Below are 18,607 nucleotides of genomic sequence, written 5' to 3'. Positions count from 1 at the left end.
TTTTCATCCCTATATATGAGTATCAAATCGAACTTTTAAACACCTATGTAAAGGTATCAAATGCAAATATGAGTATTAAAAATTCTGTTTGCTCTAGGTTCAATAAAATTTTTAATTAGGACATTACAAGTTATTTTTAATTTATTCTAAAATAGAAAATATTATTGTTATAGCCTAAGTTGATGTTGTCATATTGTTTGTGCATATTTAGATTAAACATGTGATGCTATCATATTGCTTGTGCATATTTTTAAATTAAACATGTGAGATAAAGTGTTGTCTGATTTTTCTAGTGTTGAAAATACATGCAGCGGTACTGTCCAATATTGATTTGTTTAAGTGCTTATAGAATCAAATATTTCTAATTGTTTTGGGTTTTACCTATAAAGCGTACAATCGTCACTTCTATCATCATCTAACAGCCATTTAACACATTAGAGACGGTGATGGCATATAAGATAAAAAAAAATTATGATTCAATGGCAACGAAGCAATATTCTAATTTTCAATGGAACATACAAAAATGTTATAAGTTCCAATGACATTGAACAAATTTTCTCCAACAAGTTTGGGGACCTCGATATGCAATGTTGAAAGTTTGGGACCTAGATGACACCGTCGTGCAAGTTTAGGCATTGGACCAAACATGTCTAGTCTAAGTCAGCGCCAAATCATTATGCCACATCAGCATATGAAGAAGGTTGAAACCCATTTGGTCCTTTGTTGGAGCCCGGGACAATGCAAGTTTAGGGATCTAAAAAAAAGTTTGGGATCTAGATGACACCGCCTCCCAAATTTAGGCACGGCTAGTATATTTTCACTCAATCCTACTATTGGATCTTAATTATTTACACCCAAGAGCATGTAAGGGCGTCTTCAATAGTATGAGCTAGCACTAGCTCTAAGCTAATAACACTGGTAGAGAACCAAGCTTTACTCCCGGTGGGGAACCCCCTCTAGTCCCGGTTCCCCACCCGGGAGCAAGCATCCGGGACTAAAGGGGGGTCCTTTAGTCCCGGGTCAGGAACCGGGACTAAAGGAGGACCTTTAGTCCCGGTGGGTAACACCAACCGGGACTAAAGGTGCCTCCTGACATGCCACGATGGCCGGCACCTTTAGTCCCGGTTGGTAATACGAACCGGGACTAAAGGTTTTTTTCTTTTTTGTTTTCTTTTCATTTTTTTGTTTTCTTTTCAAAATAGGTTTTCGAAGTCGTATTGTACGCTGCTAATTTTACATTTATACGCGCGTATAGTATGTTTCGGTTCAAGCACAATGAACGTATTAAATCACACAATTCAAGCATATATATATATATATATATATATATATATATATATATATATATACATATATATTTACATGCATGCATGCATATGTGTATTTTACATTATATTATTTCATGTGCATATATTACAAAAGATTGCATTACAGTTGTTGTGACATAACAAGTTTCCTCTCATCCTCTAGCTTGGCTTCAATGGCAGTGTTGGGTCGAAGTAGAACTCGCCCTTGGAATCAATGACCTGCTCATTAAAAAATCCGGATATAGACTCTTGAATTGCTTTGATTTGGTCTTGCCGTATGACCTTTTCCTCCAACCATCGAGTCTACAGGTTTGAATTAAAGAAAAATAAATTAATATATGTACATATATATATATAAAGACATAGTAACACAATCAATAATAATAATTAAATGAATATATAGTGTATTTTTAACGTACTTTGAGTCTCTCTGTAGAAGTTCTTTGGGAGAGCACCTTGATAAACTTGCAAACATAGTAACCACAGTAGTTGTTCCCCTGTTCCTGCCTCAGACACCACTTTACGAGAAAAAGATTTGTCATCCAATCTGGTGATCCAGTGAAAGCTATATATTTAATTAATAAAGATGATGCGATTCAGGGGACTTACTTTCAAAGGGATTACATTCAGTGGCGCTTTGCATTTTTCCATGTGTTGCTTCTCAATAAAGGTTTTCCAAACACTGCCCAATAAAAAATCTGCCACGTCATCAGATATAGTTAATCATCATGTTTGTGTGTATATATAGTTGCTAGAGATCCCGAAATTACCTCTGGATAATATCTATCATATCTTGGTAGTCTTGTTGTGGTTTTCTCATCGAGTCATAGATTATCAAGTGACTTTTCACCAGATCGATGTCCATCAATATCCAGTGATTGCTGCATGTGTTTATAGGATATAACGCATAACACTCATTAATTAACTAGAATCAACATATGAGCCATTAAGGATATGATCGACATGATTAACACTCACTTGAAGTTATAGGGAAAGAGTATATCCTTCTTGTGGCGTTGGTTCACTAAGAAGTTCATGAGGTTACTCTCTGACTCAGACTTCCAATTAGTTTTTGGAGTAATTGGGTCTTTGAATACTATATGGGGATCAACAAAACCAATTTCATTGTAGCCTTCCTTTCTGAGCTCTGTCATTGTAAATCTGCATATATATAGTACTTGTTAGGATAATTTATATGCATATACACACATATGATGAGTTTAATAATAGATCGAAAGAATTATTACTTACAGGCAATAGCAGCTAATGATAACTTTGTCCAGAGAGGTCAGGTGGCATAGTTGATGAAATTCTGCAAAGTCAACATACATAACATCATCGCCACGGAACCAATGTTCGTCTCTAATTCTGACACCAACGCAGAAGTCTCCACTGGTAGACGCCTGCATGTACCACTTGTTTAGCAGGTACATTTGCGTCCCTAGATCAGATAAGGCTTGAGGGTTGTATAGACTCTGGCCTAGTACACATTTTTTCTTCTAAATATCAACCTCCGCCGCACTCTCAATGTTTCCATCACCAAACATCTGGTAAAGGTCGAGACCAGTCTCATCAAGAAATTCACCAAGGTGATCCAAATCGACATCCGGAGGTATGTTTGCCTGATGCATTAATTCTAAATTCGAACCATATTCATTACCAACAACTAGCGGGGGGATTGATTGGTGCGCTTGTTGTCCGAGTTGGGCAACTCCTTTCCCTGCCCGCTTCTTTTTCTGTGTCGCTTCAATTGACTTGGTGAGAGTGCGGTCATAGTCCGATAACGTTGATTTGGACGGCTTACGAGATTCCCGCTGTTGTTGCTGGTAAGAAGTCACCTTTTTTCTTAGAATATCTGGAGCAACGAAGAAGTACGGATTCTCCGGGTTTCTTCTTGCTTCTTGATTCATTTTAAGTTTGTCATAGAATCTAGACATGTCTTTTTTATATGCATCAGTTCCTTCTTCCTTCTCTTCAGATATTATTTTGGGAATAGCCCTTGGTTTCACGGTGGCTTTCTTTGTAGGCGGGGACTGGTTCTTCGTTTGAGGGGCTGGCCTCTTGCTAGGCTTCTTGGTAGGCGGGGGCGGGGGAGGCATTGGAGACCTCCTTGGAGGTGTTGGCAGCGGCGTTGGAGACCTCCTTGGAGGTGGCGGCTGCGGCGTTGGAGACCTCCTTGGAGATGGTGTGGATGCAGCCTTGCCTTCCAACACAATGTCATCGTACAGAGCACTATGATGATCTGGCGATTGAACAATTGGATTTAGGTTGGGGGAGGATCTGCTACAAAAAAAGGAATGACATATTATTATGAGCAGATTATTAATTATTTAAGCCAATACAAATTAATGATGTAGTGTTTTCATCCACACGTACCTATGGTGAGGTAGTTCAGGAGGAGGTGGAGCCGACATCCCTGGAATGATGATGTAGCGCTTGCGCCATAGAATGAATGTCTTCTCCGCTTCTCCTAGAGTCTTCTCGCCATCACCTCCAGGAATGTCAAGTGGCAAATCACTAAAACCTTTTTCAGCTTTATCTATCGAGATGGTAGCATATCCTTCTTGGATTATATTCCCATGAATCCTTGGTGTCTTGGTTCGGTCGATAGGATTAACAAGACCGATAGCCACCTTGATTGTGGAATTCTCCTTCGGAATGTGTAGCTCACACGTTGTACAAGGTTCAGTGACGTCATCCACAGGGAAGCACAGTCCTGTGTCCCCTTGATTTGGTATCTCCGTGGAAGCGCAGCTGCTTTTCAACTGAACAGATTGGCTAATGTTGATTCCTGGCTCTGATGCCTGCTTGCTTGCACTCACTGCTATTTGCACTTGCCTTCTGATTTCCTCCTGCATTCTCGCTTCAAGGTTTTTTTCCCGCTCCTGTGCTTCATGCACCGCTTCCTCTAACCTCTGGAGCCACTGTGCCTCTTCTTCCTTCTTTCTCTGGCAACTTCTGTAGGAAGGTCTGTCCTGAGGGAATCCATGCTCCCACGAGACACTTCCTTTGCCTCTAGTTCGACCACCATGTTCAATAGTTCCGATGGCGTATGTCAGCTCATCCTTCTCTCTGTTGGGCCTGAACGCACCACTAGCAGTAGCTCTCTGAGCAGAAAACAATCTTTCTACTGCTTCTTGCAGTCTTGCGCCATAAACGCACTTCCCTATCTCCTGGTCTAGTGTTCTCCCATGACCGAAAAACCAATTCTTTGCACGTTCTCCCCACTCGAGTGATTCTGGTCTGATACCCTTGGCAAGAAGGTCTGCTTCCATTTTGTTCCACTTCTTAATGGCAGTCGGGTAGCCACCTGATCCCAAGGTATGGTGGTATGTCTTCTGTTGGGCATTACGTTGGTTCTTTATCACCCGACTCACACCCTCTTCCGAAATCTTGTACTGTACAAACTCATCCCAATAGGGCCTCTGCTTTGAGATCGGGCCTGGGACAGTAAAATCTGGTGCTATGTTCTTCTTGACATACGTCGTGTATAGGTGTTTCTTCCAAGTCTGAAACTGGGTGGCCATCTTCTTCATTGCCCAATCCCTAACTCGCTCCTTCAATTCATCACCATCTATTATATCATCATAACCATCTGTTTGAAGTGTGAAATGTACCAAGACATCTTTCCAAATTAACGCCTTGTCACGATCGGAGACAAAACTGATATGAGGAGCATTGGTCTTCTTCTTCCATTCACGGGTACTAATCGGGAGCCGGTCCAGTACAAGGTAACCACAGTGGTGCACAAATTTCATTTTATTCGGCCCCCCCGGTTCGCCTGTATCCACATTGAACTCCGAGATGATGAAGCGGCCCTCCAATGGCTTTTTGGGACCTCGAACATTTTTACTCTTCGTTGTAGTTGTTGATGTCGATCCAGAGGGCTACAAAACATAAACATTATTTTTAATATCATGAGCACACATAAGACATATGATGATAATATATATAGCTAATAATAAAAAATATATACTTGGCCAATATGTTGTTGCTCATTTTGTTCAAGAGCTAAGTACTGACTCCCGTCATCTACATCCTCTTGCACGTTATTTTTAGCACCATCATCGCCGGCAACTTGAGTGCCAGTGTTGATCAAATTCATCATCAACTCCTCCTCATCCATGTTTCTCGGGTCGGCCATCTAGCTTCAAAAAACAAAACCAATATATAGTACGTCAAATCTTTGCTTACATGCGTAAAATCTACGAACAATATGCATTATTAAATCTTGCCCCTCGGTCACGGACGCAATTCGCCACACTAGGGCGAACTACGTCGGTACTAGGGCAAATTAGGGCTATACATAAACGGCCGAGGGCAAATTGCGTCGGTGACTAGGGCGAACCACGTCGGTGACATCAATAGCACGGTTCGCCCTGGTGTGATTGTTTAGCATTAACGATAACGATAATACGAATGTTGATCAACTAGGCCACGAGAAAGGGCGGTGTGACAAGAGTGGCGGTGCTCCACTCCGCCGTATATATGTCTGTACACAAGGGTGAACGAGGGCGGCGGTGCTCCGCCGTATACATAGAAACGCATGGGCGAACGAGGGCGGCGGTGCTCCACGATGTATATATACATGCATATGAATACAAATGACGTATATATACGTGTCGGCGCGGTGGCCGGTGTGCTGACGACGACGACATGAGGCGGGCCGGCGTGCTGACGACGACGACGACGTGAGGCGGGCCGGGGCGGTGTCGGTGCGTGATGTTGTGATCCTATGTACCATGTGAACCATGTAGTCATTCATCATATGAGAAAATTCTATGTTGATAATGTAAGTATAAGTCATTATGAAATGTAAGTATATGTGTCTTATTGCTAATATAACCATTACTATTTCTGAAATGATAAGAATTTATTTTCTTCTTCTACAGGCGATCTCTGATGCTATGATATAAAGTTTGAAGATAGTCTTCCCGGAAAAAATATGTAATGCTCATATTACTTTAGCAACATTAATATATTATATCTGTATATTCAAAGTTCACAAATGAAGAAACGTTGAAGTTTTCCTTCATTTGTCTGTAGCCATGCATGCAAGTCCAACCAAAACTGCTTACATCATCACATGTGATATTTTTTATAAACTAAAAAACGCTTAGTTTACAAACTGGGTATCCAAATTGAGTTCCTATTTGACTATTATATATCCTACAACAAATCCTTCAAAAAAATTTATTTGGATATATTTGTACATGAATATATTTGGATAAAATTTATTTGGATAAAAAAAAGTTCCTATTTGTACATGAATATATTTGGATAACATTTCGTTAACAAACATTGATCTATGAAGATAGAAAAAATTCTTCTATTGAGCAAAGGCAGTGTACGTTCTAGATTCACCTCGAGCTCGGCAGTGGAGGGCCGGGCGCGGTGGAGGGCCACGGGCGCGGTGGAGGGCCTCGGGCGCGGTGGAGGGCCACGGGTGCGCGCGGAGGAGGGGCACGGGCGCGCGCGGTGGAGGCTGCACGAGGAAGAAGAGGGCGGCGCCGGTGTCACGGAAGGCGAACGGACGTGGCGCGAGGAAGAAGAGGGCTGCGGTGTTCGACGAGGAAGAAGACGAGCGGATCGATCTACGCCAGGCGCTGGAGGTTATATATCAGAGAGAATTACTCCCGGTGCCAGCCACCAACCGGGAGTAAAAACCCTTTACTCCCGGTGCGTATTACCAACCGGGAGTAAAGGGTTATTTTTGGCGGGCCACGAAACTGCAGCCCACCTTTACTCCCGGGTGGGCTTCCCACCCGGGAGTAAAGGTGGGCTGCAGTTTCGTTTCCCGCCTGTTTTAAGCAATAGTCTTGTTAAATACAATAGAAATGCAATAGTTTTTGTTAAATACATAGTAAATTAAATAAAAGACATAAAATTATTTTGTTAAAAATATGAATTTTGTTTTTGTTTATTGCACATAGGAAAAATCTATAACCTAACTTTTTTTTATTTTTTGTTTGAATTATAAAACATAATGTAACTAATATTTATTATTTCGTTAATGCAAAAATGTAGTGTTTAATTAAAATTATTAAAACTATTGGTTTTGGACAGGAAATTTGTTTTCACATCATTTTAACGTTAATATTTTAATTTTTCATCACTCAGTATCCTAATTTACCTTTTTGAGAGAGAAATCCCGCCAAATCAAACATTGATTTAATTTGAAACATGACATAATAAACATCTGAATTCACAATTATTACATAATATCTCAAACACACACTATATTAAATCACTATATCATCAAGTGGGCACAGCAGTGAACTTCTTCTTTACGTATGTCCCTTGGTTATGATCGCTTCGTAAGCATGGAGTGTCCTCATCATTTACCAAGATGCTAGGGTCTTTGTTCACTTTGAAGGGCGGAATTCGGTCATCCTTTTCATATTCTTCTGACATGTCCGACTTGTCCTCAATTCCCACGATGACTCTTTTCCCTGAAAGAACTATGTGGCGCTTTGGCTCTTTGGTTGAGTCATTATCGTTTCTCCCTCTTTTTGGTTTGGTAGACATATCATTGACATAGAACACCTGATTCACATCCTTGGCAAGGACGAATGGTTTGTCTTTGTACCCAATATTACTAAGGTCTACTGTTGTCATTCCATACTCGTTGTCTACTGTTACCCCGCCTCCGGTCACCTTGACCCATTGGCACTTGAACAATGGGATCTTCAAAGTAGGTGCATATTCTAGTTCCCATATTTCATCTATGCGTCCATAATATGTCTGCTTATTCCCATTCGGGTCTGTGGCATCTATGCGGACACCACTGTTTTGGTTGGTACTCCTTTTATCTTGGGCTACTGTGTAGAATATGTTCCCATTTATCTCGTACCCTTTGTATGTGACGATATGCCATGATGGTTGCATAGCCAATAAATACAGTTGCTCATGGATGCTCTCATCACCTTGACATTTTTTTCGCAACCAACCGCCGAAAGTTTCCATGTGCTTACGCGTAATCCAAGCTTCAGTCTTCCCTGGAAACTCGGATCGTAAGAGATCCTTGTGTGTCTCAATATACGGATCTACCAAAGAGGAGTTCTGTAGAACTGTGTAGTGCGCTTTATTGAAATAATCATCATCCGTACCAATATATGTTTCCTCCCTAGTGTCCCCTTTCCGCTTAGTGTCCCCTCATGTCTCGATTCAGGAACACCAATCGAGTCAAGGTCGGGAATAAAGTCAACACAGAACTCAATGACCTCTTCTGTTCCATAGCCCTTGGCGATGCTTCCTTCTGGGCGAGCACGGTTGTGAACATATTTCTTCAGGACTCCCATGAATCTCTCTAAGGGGAACATGTTGTGTAGGAACACAGGACCAAGAGTGAAAATCTCCTTGACTAGGTGAACTAGGAGGTGTGTCATAATATCAAAGAAGGAAGGAGGGAACATCAACTCAAAGCTGATGAGACATTGAACCACATCATTCTGTAGTTTAGCTAGATCAGTTGGATCAATTGCCTTCTGAGAAATTGCATTGAGGAATGCACATAGGTTCACGGTGGCTAGACGTACATTTGGAGGTAGAATTCCTCTTAATGCAACTGGAAGTAATTGCGTCATGAGAACGTGACAGTCATGGGACTTTAAGTTATAGAATTTCTTCTCTAGCACATTTATAATACCCTTTATATTCGAGGAGAATCCAGATGGTACCTTGATGTTGTTTAAGCATTCAAACATGATTTCCTTCTCCTCTTTGCTTAGAGTGTAGCTAGCAGGACGTAAGTAATGGCGTCCATCATCTGTCTTCTCTGGATGCAGGTTGTCTCTTTCTCTCAAACAACGCAGGTCCTGTCGTGCTTCAAATGTGTCCTTAGGCTTTCCATACACACCCATAAAGCCTAGCAGGTTCACACAAAGATTCTTCGTCAGGTGCATCACGTCGATCGAGCTACGGACCTCCAGGACTTGCCAATAGGGTAGGTCCCAAAATATGGACTTCTTCTTCCACATGGGTGCGTGACCGTTAGCGTCTTTCGGAATAGGTTGGCTTCCATGTCCTTTTCCAAAGATGACTTTCACATCATTGACCATATCGAGTACATCCTCACCGGTTCGGTTGCGAGGCTTGGTCAGGTGGTCTGCCTTCCCTTTAAAATGCTTGCCTTTCTTTCTTATGGGGTGATTTGCAGGAAGAAATCGACGATGGCCAAGGTACACGACCTTTCGACATTTTTTCAAGAATACACCTCTAATATCACCGAAGCAGTGTGTGCATGCATTATATCCCTTGTTTGACTGTCCTGAAAGATTACTTAGAGCAGGCCAATCATTGATTGTTACGAACAACAATGCTCGCAGATTAAAGTGTTCCTGTTTGTACTCATCCCACACACGTACACCTTCTTTATTCCACAAAATGAGAAGTTCGTCAATAAGTGGTCTTAGGTACACATCGATGTCATTGCCAGGTTGCTTCGGGCCTTGGATGAGCACAGGCATCATAATGAACTTCCGCTTCATGCATAACCAAGGAGGAATGCTGTAGATACTTAGAGTAACAGGCCAAGTGCTATGACTACTGTTCTGCTCTCCAAAAGGATTGATACCATCTGTACTTAAAGCAAACCTTAAGTTTCTTGCGTCATTTGCAAACTCCGGGAATTCTCTATCGATTGCTCTCCACTGGGACCCATCAGCAGGGTGTCTCAACATATTGTCTACCTTACGGTCTTCTTTGTGCCATCGTAACAATTTTGCATGTTCTTTGTTTCTGCACAGACGTTTCAAGCGTGGTATTATAGGAGCATACCACATAACCTTGGCAGGGATTTTCTTACGCGGACGTTCGCCCTCAACATCACCAGGGTCATCTCGCCTGATCTTATACCGCGACGCATGGCATACCGGGCATGCATCCAATTTCTCGTACTCTTTGCCACGGTACAGGATGCAGTCATTAGGACATGCATGTATCTTCTATATTTCTAGCCCCATAGGACAGACAACTTGTTTTGCTTCGTAGGTAGTGGCGGGCAATTCATTGTACTTCGGAAGCATCTTCTTTTGGATTTTTAGTAACTCTCGAAATCCCTTGTCAGATACACCATTCTTTGCCTTCCATTGCAGCAATTCTAGTGTGGTTCCCAACTTTTTCTGCCCTACATCACAAGTTGGGTACAACAATTTCTTGTGATCTTCTAGCATCCGCTCGAACTTGATCTTCTCCTTTTCACTTTCACATTCTCTTTGTGCGTCACGAATGACCTGAGAAAGATCATCAGCCAGCTCATCTTCTGCGGTTACCTCTTCTTCAGCTTCTCCCATTGCAGTATCATTGAAGCACGCACCATCAGGAATAATATCATTGTCGTCCCATTGTTCTTCTTCACCTTCTTCCATTACAACACCGGTTTCTCCGTGCTTTGTCCAACAAATATAGTTTGACATGAAACCCGACTTGAACAAGTGTGAATGAAGAGTCCTTGAGCAAGGATATTCCACCGTATTCTTACATATGGCACATGGGCAGCACATGAAACCGTCGCGTTTGTTTGCCTCGGCCGCACGTAACAAAGAATGCACGCCGTCAATGAACTCTTGAGAGCGGCGATCAGCATTATACATCCAATGACGGCTCATCTGCATTACATGACATAAATATCATATTAAAACCTAGATCATAATTAATTATTTATACAACATGCGTGCCACCACAAAATATACAAATTTATGAAAGCATCGCTACAATGTAGACAATCCCAACTACCACTAAAAGAACTAAAGCTAAAATACATTTCAGGAGCACAAGGATTTCACGACCAATCTCAACTAAAACAGACAGATCCCCCGATTGTGCAACATCTTTGGGCTTCTTCGGCTGGATCACTGCCTCATTAGCCGCCGTATCTGCCTGTTATGCAAGATATTTTTGCACGAGTTCAACATACTCTTCCTCCCAGTAGAAGCCTGAACATCGTCCACTACCATCCCACTGAAATTAAAACAAAAAATTAGAACTTTAATCACAACCATCATGAAAATAGGTATAAACTAACCATAATCAATAAATACGATAAAATAACTTACATTGCGATCCAGACACTTGTAGAAGATACGATCCTTGTTGGGACCCTCCTTCTTCACTCGGTACTCCATCACAATCTTCGTCTCATCACGACACTTGCCGCATGGAATGAGAGGAAGGCCCGGCCTAAGTCGCTTTGGAAACCCATGAGAGGCCGAGGACCCGGAAGCAGTTGCCATCTACTCTCTATACTCATTTTTTAATACACTATAAATTTCTCCTTTTATAAACAAATAAAATTAAGAAACTATAAAATTATCTAGATCTCTATACTCATTTTTTAATACATTATAGCTCAAAAACATGTTTTAATAAATAACCATCCGTACTAGTTGACCTTGCTTACGTGATCATCTCGGCGAGCATTTCTCCACCGGACGGCACCGTACTTGGTCAAGGAAGAGCTCCGATTCTACGAGGAAGGGAACACGGTCTTCCACGACCGTTGTCGCTCTCCCTCGTAGAATCAAAGCTCCTCCTTGATATCCGTTACCGCTCGGCAGAGAACATGATCGCCGAGCTGAACACGGTCCGCAAGTTCAACTAGTACGGATTTTCTATAATTTTCTAACTATTTTCTAAGTTTATATTTATATATACTACGTTTAGGTACGGTGATTGATAGACTACTGCGACGATATCGGGACATGTGAATAAAAAACCATCCATACTAGTTGACCTTGCTTACGTGATCAGCTCGGCGAGCATTTCTCCACCGGACGGCACCGTACTTGGTCAAGGAAGAGCTCCGATTCTACGAGGAAGGGAACACGGTCTTCCACGACCGTTGTCGCTCTCCCTCGTAGAATCAAAGCTCCTCCTTGACGTCCGTTACCGCTCGGCAGAGAACATGCTCGCCGACCTGAACACGGTCCGCAAGTTCAACTAGTACGGATTTGCTATAATTTTCTGGAGTAATAGCATTGGACTATGTCCATACGTCTAAAAATCTGGCAGATCAATTTACTAAGGGACTATCACGTAATGTGATAGATAGTGCATCGAGTGAGATGGGACTAAGACCCACATGAAGTTCTATCGTAGTGGCAACCTGTCCTATGTGATCGGAGATCTCATGAATTAGGATGGTGAAACAAGCTATGGGTAGACTGAGGGAAGAGACCCTTTTAATAAAGGTCAATCTCTTGAGTAATGCACTTATCTTCCTATCTGTATGGCAGGTTGGCAAATACCTCAATGTGATCCGAGTGGCTTAATGAGAAGCAAAGATGTCGGCCTACAGGGCATCTTAAAGGAACACACCTATGTGAGTTCGATTGCTAGTCACAATCTATGAGATTTGGGTGATCTCTAGATACTCATGAATAGGCCAGGAGTATGACTTATATGCTCCAACCAGAGGGAATGCTACAGGCAGCCTAGTATCAGTAAAGGAATCGAGTGAGCCTCACTTTGCACAAAACTGTCAATTCAAGGCATAGTCCATTGGTCAGTTGTAAATGAGTGTAAACTCCTTTTCTAGATGGATGTTCAACTTAACAGTCTCCATCGAAACACTGGTATATCAAACAAGCTCAGAACTGAAGACATTAACTGTGGACTTCTGAAGTTTGGTGGGGATTGTTAGATTAATTTGGGCCAGGCCCATTATTTATTCTAATTAATCAAATAAACTTCAAAGGCCCACAATTATTGTTAAGTGGAAAAGTGATTAGTACCACATGGGAAATTCACTAAAAAGGTTCTCAACTTAAATAGTGAGTCTTAAGACTCTCACATAGACAAGTTGAGAGGGAGAACCGGGAGGCCACATGCGCGCGCCGCCGCCGCCGCCGAGCCACGCCGCCCGCCCGCCCGCGCACGCGCGACGCGTCGGGCCGGGCCGGGCCGGGCGTGGGCGTGGGTCGTGGCCTGGCTTGGCCTGGCCTGGTTTTGTCGCTTGGCCCAACCAAAACCCTAGCCGCCGCAGCCAACTCCCAACGCCCAACCACCCTGTCCAGGTTCATTCCCCCGATAGGGCCTAATGGACAGATGGGGAACGGCGTGGCTATAAGGGGGGGCGCCCCTGTCCGGCGGGGGACAGACCCGACTCTTCCTCTTCCTCCTCTCTGCAACATCTGAGCGTTGAGCTGTTCGTCTGCATCTCCGACCGGAGTTCCCTGCGCGCACAGGGAGCTTCGGTAGCAGGCCTCCGGAACTTCCCCCGTCAAGCGTACCTGCACGGGTAGGCGGGGAATCAAGTTTTTGGGGAGCGCCGGCTTCACGGCGCGACTGCTGCCCCATCTCCGTTTTCTGCAGATTCCTGTTCGGGTGCTTCTGCTTCTGCTTCCTGACGGGAGAGTCCGTGCTACTGCTCCGACACCGCACCTGCTTCTGCTTCCTGACGGGAGAGTCCGTGCTACTGCTCCGACACCGCATCTGCAGAAGCTTCCCGGCGCGACCTCCTCTGCAACATGGTGGACACGAGGAGGACTGGTGCCCGCACCAATGCCACCGACGGAGAAGATGGTGGCTCACTGTCCGTGGGTACCGGCAGTCCCACCCTAGGGTATAAACCTAATCCCACTGTGCGCTATTGTTCATATGCTTTTCTGTTAGCGTTGATAGCGTACTTGGTTGCTGCTCCGTTAAATACTACCTGCAGTAGTGGTGGTATTACAGTATGGTTAGTGGTACTGTTACTATTGGTTAAGTCGTTTTTATGGATTAATATAAGTCGTAAATTGACCAAATGTTCAACATTCATTGGCAGAGGTCTCTGAATTTGCCGACCTTTGGGAGGCCATCAAGGATACGTAGTTGATCAACAATATGGAAGACGATATAAGATGGCGTTGGACAGAAAGTGGAGAGTACACAACAAAAAGCGCTTATGAAATTCAGTTCCAGGGGACCTTTTCCAAGCTCAAAATTATGCCAATTTGGAAGGCCAAGATGGAACCGAAATGCAGATTCTTCGCATGGACACTAATGCACAAAAAAATTCTGACCGCAAACAACTTGATGAAGCGAGGATGGACGGATGATCCCATATGTAAACTATGTACAAATGATCAAGAGACACCAACGCACTTGTGTAAAGATTGCCCTTTCACTAAGGAAGTGTGGGAGTTGATCAAGATATGGTTCGGTTTAACTGACCTCAGCTCCATAAACACAATTGGGTAGCTTCATAATTACTGGCGAAGATGTAGGAGAAAAGTTGACAAAAATCAAAGACGGCACTTCGACGGGATCATAATCTATTTTTGGTGGAATATCTGGAAAGAGAGGAATAGGTGAATTTTTCAACAAAAAAGTTTGAGCCCAAGATAAGTCGCAAGTTTGTGCAAAGATGATATAAGTCAGTTTTCTTTGGCGACGGCTCCAATTCATAATACGGCGAACTAGCAGTAGACCTCTGCTCCAGTTGGGCCAGGGTTCTTGTTTTCGGAGTGTCCCTAGTCTTAGTCTTTTTACTTGTTTTCTTTCGTGCAGTTGTTTTTTCTGCCGTTTTGCTGGTTTTTGTTTTGTTTAGCAGGAGACACTGGTGTAAATAGGGAGTTGTATTTGCTCTTTTTTTCTCTTTATATCGTCTAATAAAATCCGCGGCAAAGCTTTTGCCGCCCTTTCGAAAAAAAAAGAATGGCCTGCCGCTGATGTCTATCGTTGAGCATGCAGTTATGATGGAAAGAAGATTTCGATGTTTGATGCCCCTCAATGCTTCACATTCGGACAAGAAGCTTTTCTCTGCACCATGAATGTCAAGGTCCAGAACCTTCACTGCGACTTCCAGTTTAGAGGGGATTAGTTTTCCCCTGTAGACAGAACCATAACTTCCCCTGCCAACCAAGTTAGCGAAGTCCCCTGTGGCTTGAGCTAGGTCCATGTAAGAAACTTTCGGAAATTTCTCAGCAGAATAAGGCAACGACGACTCTGATCTTGACATCTTCTTCTCAATGATAACAAAATAGATCAACAATAATAGTGACATGAATCCAAATATTGGGATCAATACTCGGATCAAATAGTACTGTCTCTCTAATCTTCTAGAAACAGAAGCGCATGGGGGCATGTGTAGATCGAAAGATCCTCCACAGAGTTCCAAATTCCCGCTGAGAGAAATAGCTGTTGCATTTGTAAAAACATCATTGAATGGTATTTCTCCTTGGAGACGATTGTAGGAAAGATCCAATTGTGTGAGATTTTTCAGACCACCTATAGTTGTTGGAATGGAGCCCGACAGATTGTTATGTGAAAGGTTGAGCATGCTCAAACTCATTAGACTGCCAAAAGACATAGGAATACTTCCGGTGAGAAAATTCTGGTCCAATTGGATGATTTTCAACTCTTGGCACTGACTCAAAGTGCTAGGGATAACCCCACTAATTTTGTTGGATGAAAGACGGAGTTCGGTCACACATGTAGTCAATGTTTGGATACTAAAAATCTCTGATGGTATGGTGCCCTGTAAACTATTTCTGGAAAGATCCAAAGAGGAGAGTTGCTGAATGTATGACTAGCTGACGGGTATGGAACCAGTGAAGTTGTTTTCTTCGAGATAGAGTTTCACTAACTGTGTAAGATTGCCAATGGAGGATGGAATGGGTCCATTGAAGTTGTTTTGGTTAAGTTCAAGATTTTGCAGTTCTATTTGCGATCCGACCCAATCTTCAACTGTACCTGTCAGACTGTTGTTACTTAGTGCCAAGCTAACCAAGCCATACAAGTTCCCTATGCACGACTCACCCTGGGCATTCGGTCAGACCGAACCGATCGGTTTGGTTTCTCGGTCATTCGGTCAGTTCGGTCATCAGAAACCTGGGACCGATCGGTCTTTGCAAAAAACGAAGACCGAGGAAGTTCGGTCTCGGTTAGTTCGGTTCGGTCTCGGTCACGACCGAACTAACCGGACCTGAGTAGCAGCCACAAACAATAGCAGAATCTATAGCAATTTTCAACAGCATGCTTGCTATTTGAAGGCAAAAAAATAACAACACAATATATAAAACAAACCACACATTATTATGACAAGTTCTAGCACACAACTTTCTCAGTTCTCACAAATCACAATCACACATAATGACATTACGAACGAAATCTACAGAACTACGGTCAGTTCGGTCACTTCGGTTAACCGACACATATGACCGAACTTCTATCGGTTACTTCGGTTAGTTGGCAGCCAGGACCGAACTCATGACCGAACTTTTTGGTCTCGGTCTTTTCGGTCTCGGTCTCGGTCTTTTCGGTTCGGTCTTCGGTCTTCGGTTAATTATGCCCAGAGTGATGCACGACGGAACTATCCCCGATAAGTTGTTGTCGTCCAATAGTAGATATTCAAGTCCGGTGGGCAGCTCACCGATATAATTAGGAATGGATCCACTTAGCCGATTCCCAGCTATTGAAAGCACATTCAGATTGGTACAGTTTCTCAAGGAATATAAGAATTCCCAACTTTGGATGTCTGGTGTTTCAAGATTGTTGTCCTCAAGGTTTAGTTCATATAGCTTAGTGAGCCTACCAAAAGAAGTTGGAATTACACCTGTGAAATAGTTAGCATCTAGAGCTATAAGCTTGAGCCCTGAAGCATTGCCTAATGAAGCTGGGATTTGACCTTCAAAGTTGTTACTGAAAAGTATAAACTCAACGAGATTAGGAAGCGCATCGCCGAGGTTGGATGGCAACATCCCATGCAGCCTGTTCCCGCCCAAGTCCAGCCCTTGGAGCCAAGGCATATTGAGTAGGACTGTTGGGAATTCTCTGGATAGCATATTGCCACAGAGGAACAGAATAGATAAATTTGACAAAGCTACAAGCTCATTGGGGATGCTACCTGTGAACTGATTATTAGGTAGAGAGATTTTTCGAAGCTGAGTGTTGTTGAGGGTTGGTGGGATAAGTCCGGTTAGATTATTGTAACCAAGGCTTAATCGTGATAACTTGGACGACCAATTTTCAGGGGAATTTCACCCTCTAGAAAGTTGTGGTTGAGGACTAGTTCCCTAAGATTGGAACAGTTTGTGAGTGTATCTGGAATAATCCCTTGTAGTGAGTTACTCTTCAGATCAAGCAACTCCAATCTGTGGAGATGCGAGAGATCTGGCAAGTGGCCAGAGAAGCGATTCACGGACAGGTTCAGTGTCCTAAGGAACGTTAAGTTCCCAAGTGAGGGGGAAAGTGTGCCCGTCAAGCTTTGGCCAGCGAGCTCCAGCGCGGTCACACGGTCTATTTGCGCCCGGCTGCGGCATGAGACACCCGCCCAATGGCAATAATGAGTACTAGTGGTCCAGTTGCTCAATATTAGCCCCGGATCATTGGCGATGGCCTGCTTAAAATCAAGCAGCGCAAGCATGTCCGAGCTGTTACCAGGGATAGTTGAGCACTTGAGCAACGGATGTTGCCAGCACAATAACATAGCAGCAGAAATAATGCCATTACTACGAGCATGTTGCTCTTCACGGGTTGCTTAGCGCAACACATGGAACACTGGTCACCTGCAAAAAAAGTGAAACGAAAATACAGTTTTGTAGTATGTTGACAGTGGAGCGGCTAGTATAGACCAGCCATCGAATGCCTAATAGTACACTACCGGAAACGCCTAAGTTGCCGAGTGTCCCCAGCCACTACTGGAGGCGCATGCTTTGCCAAGGGCCTCTGGCCCTCGGCAAAGGACTAGAAACCCTCGGTAAAGGCTTTGCCAAGGGCTGCCCTCGGCAAAGACCCCTCGGGGAATTTTTAGACGGCGAAGGGGTCTTTGCCGAGGGCCCTTTATCGGGCACTCGGCAAAGCCTTTGCCGAGGGCCAGGATGGCCCTCGGCAAAGAAAAGACGCCGTCAGATGCCGGCGCCGTTGGCGGTTTCTTTGCCGAGGGCCGACCCTCGGCAAAGAAATGGTTTTTTTTTTGAATTTATTTGCCGAGGGCCGACCCTCGGCAAATAAAAGTTTTTTTTAAATCTTTGCCGAGGGCTTCCTCTATGGCCCTCGGCAAAGAAATTTTCAGGATTTTTTAAAAATTCTTTGCCGAGGGCCGGCCCTCGGCAAAGAAATGGTTTTTTTGAATTTTTTTAACCCTTTGCCGAGGGCCTACTCCCTGGCCCTCGGCAAAGAAATTGACAGGATTTTTTAAAAATTCTTTGCCGAGGGCCGGCCCTCGGCAAAGAAATGGTTTTTTTGAATTTTTTTAACCCTTTGCCGAGGGCCTACTCCCTGGCCCTCGGCAAAGAAATTGGCAGGATTTTTTCCAAAAAATCTTTGCCGAGGGCCTTGGTCATTGCCCTCGGCAAAGAGGCAGAAATTTAATTTTT

At 43.5% G+C, this 18,607-nt stretch overlaps 1 pseudogene; it reads right to left on the bottom strand.

Moving 5' to 3' along the window:
• Positions 1 to 13,893: 13,893 nt before the first annotated feature.
• Positions 13,894 to 17,655, bottom strand: LOC136470303 (receptor kinase-like protein Xa21; annotated as a pseudogene).
• Between the last annotated feature and the right edge of the window lie 952 nt (positions 17,656 to 18,607).

This window comes from Miscanthus floridulus, chromosome 8 (genome assembly GCF_019320115.1).
Source record: "Miscanthus floridulus cultivar M001 chromosome 8, ASM1932011v1, whole genome shotgun sequence".
Taxonomy (NCBI): domain Eukaryota; kingdom Viridiplantae; phylum Streptophyta; class Magnoliopsida; order Poales; family Poaceae; genus Miscanthus; species Miscanthus floridulus.
This window is presented reverse-complemented; position numbering and strand designations above follow the sequence as displayed.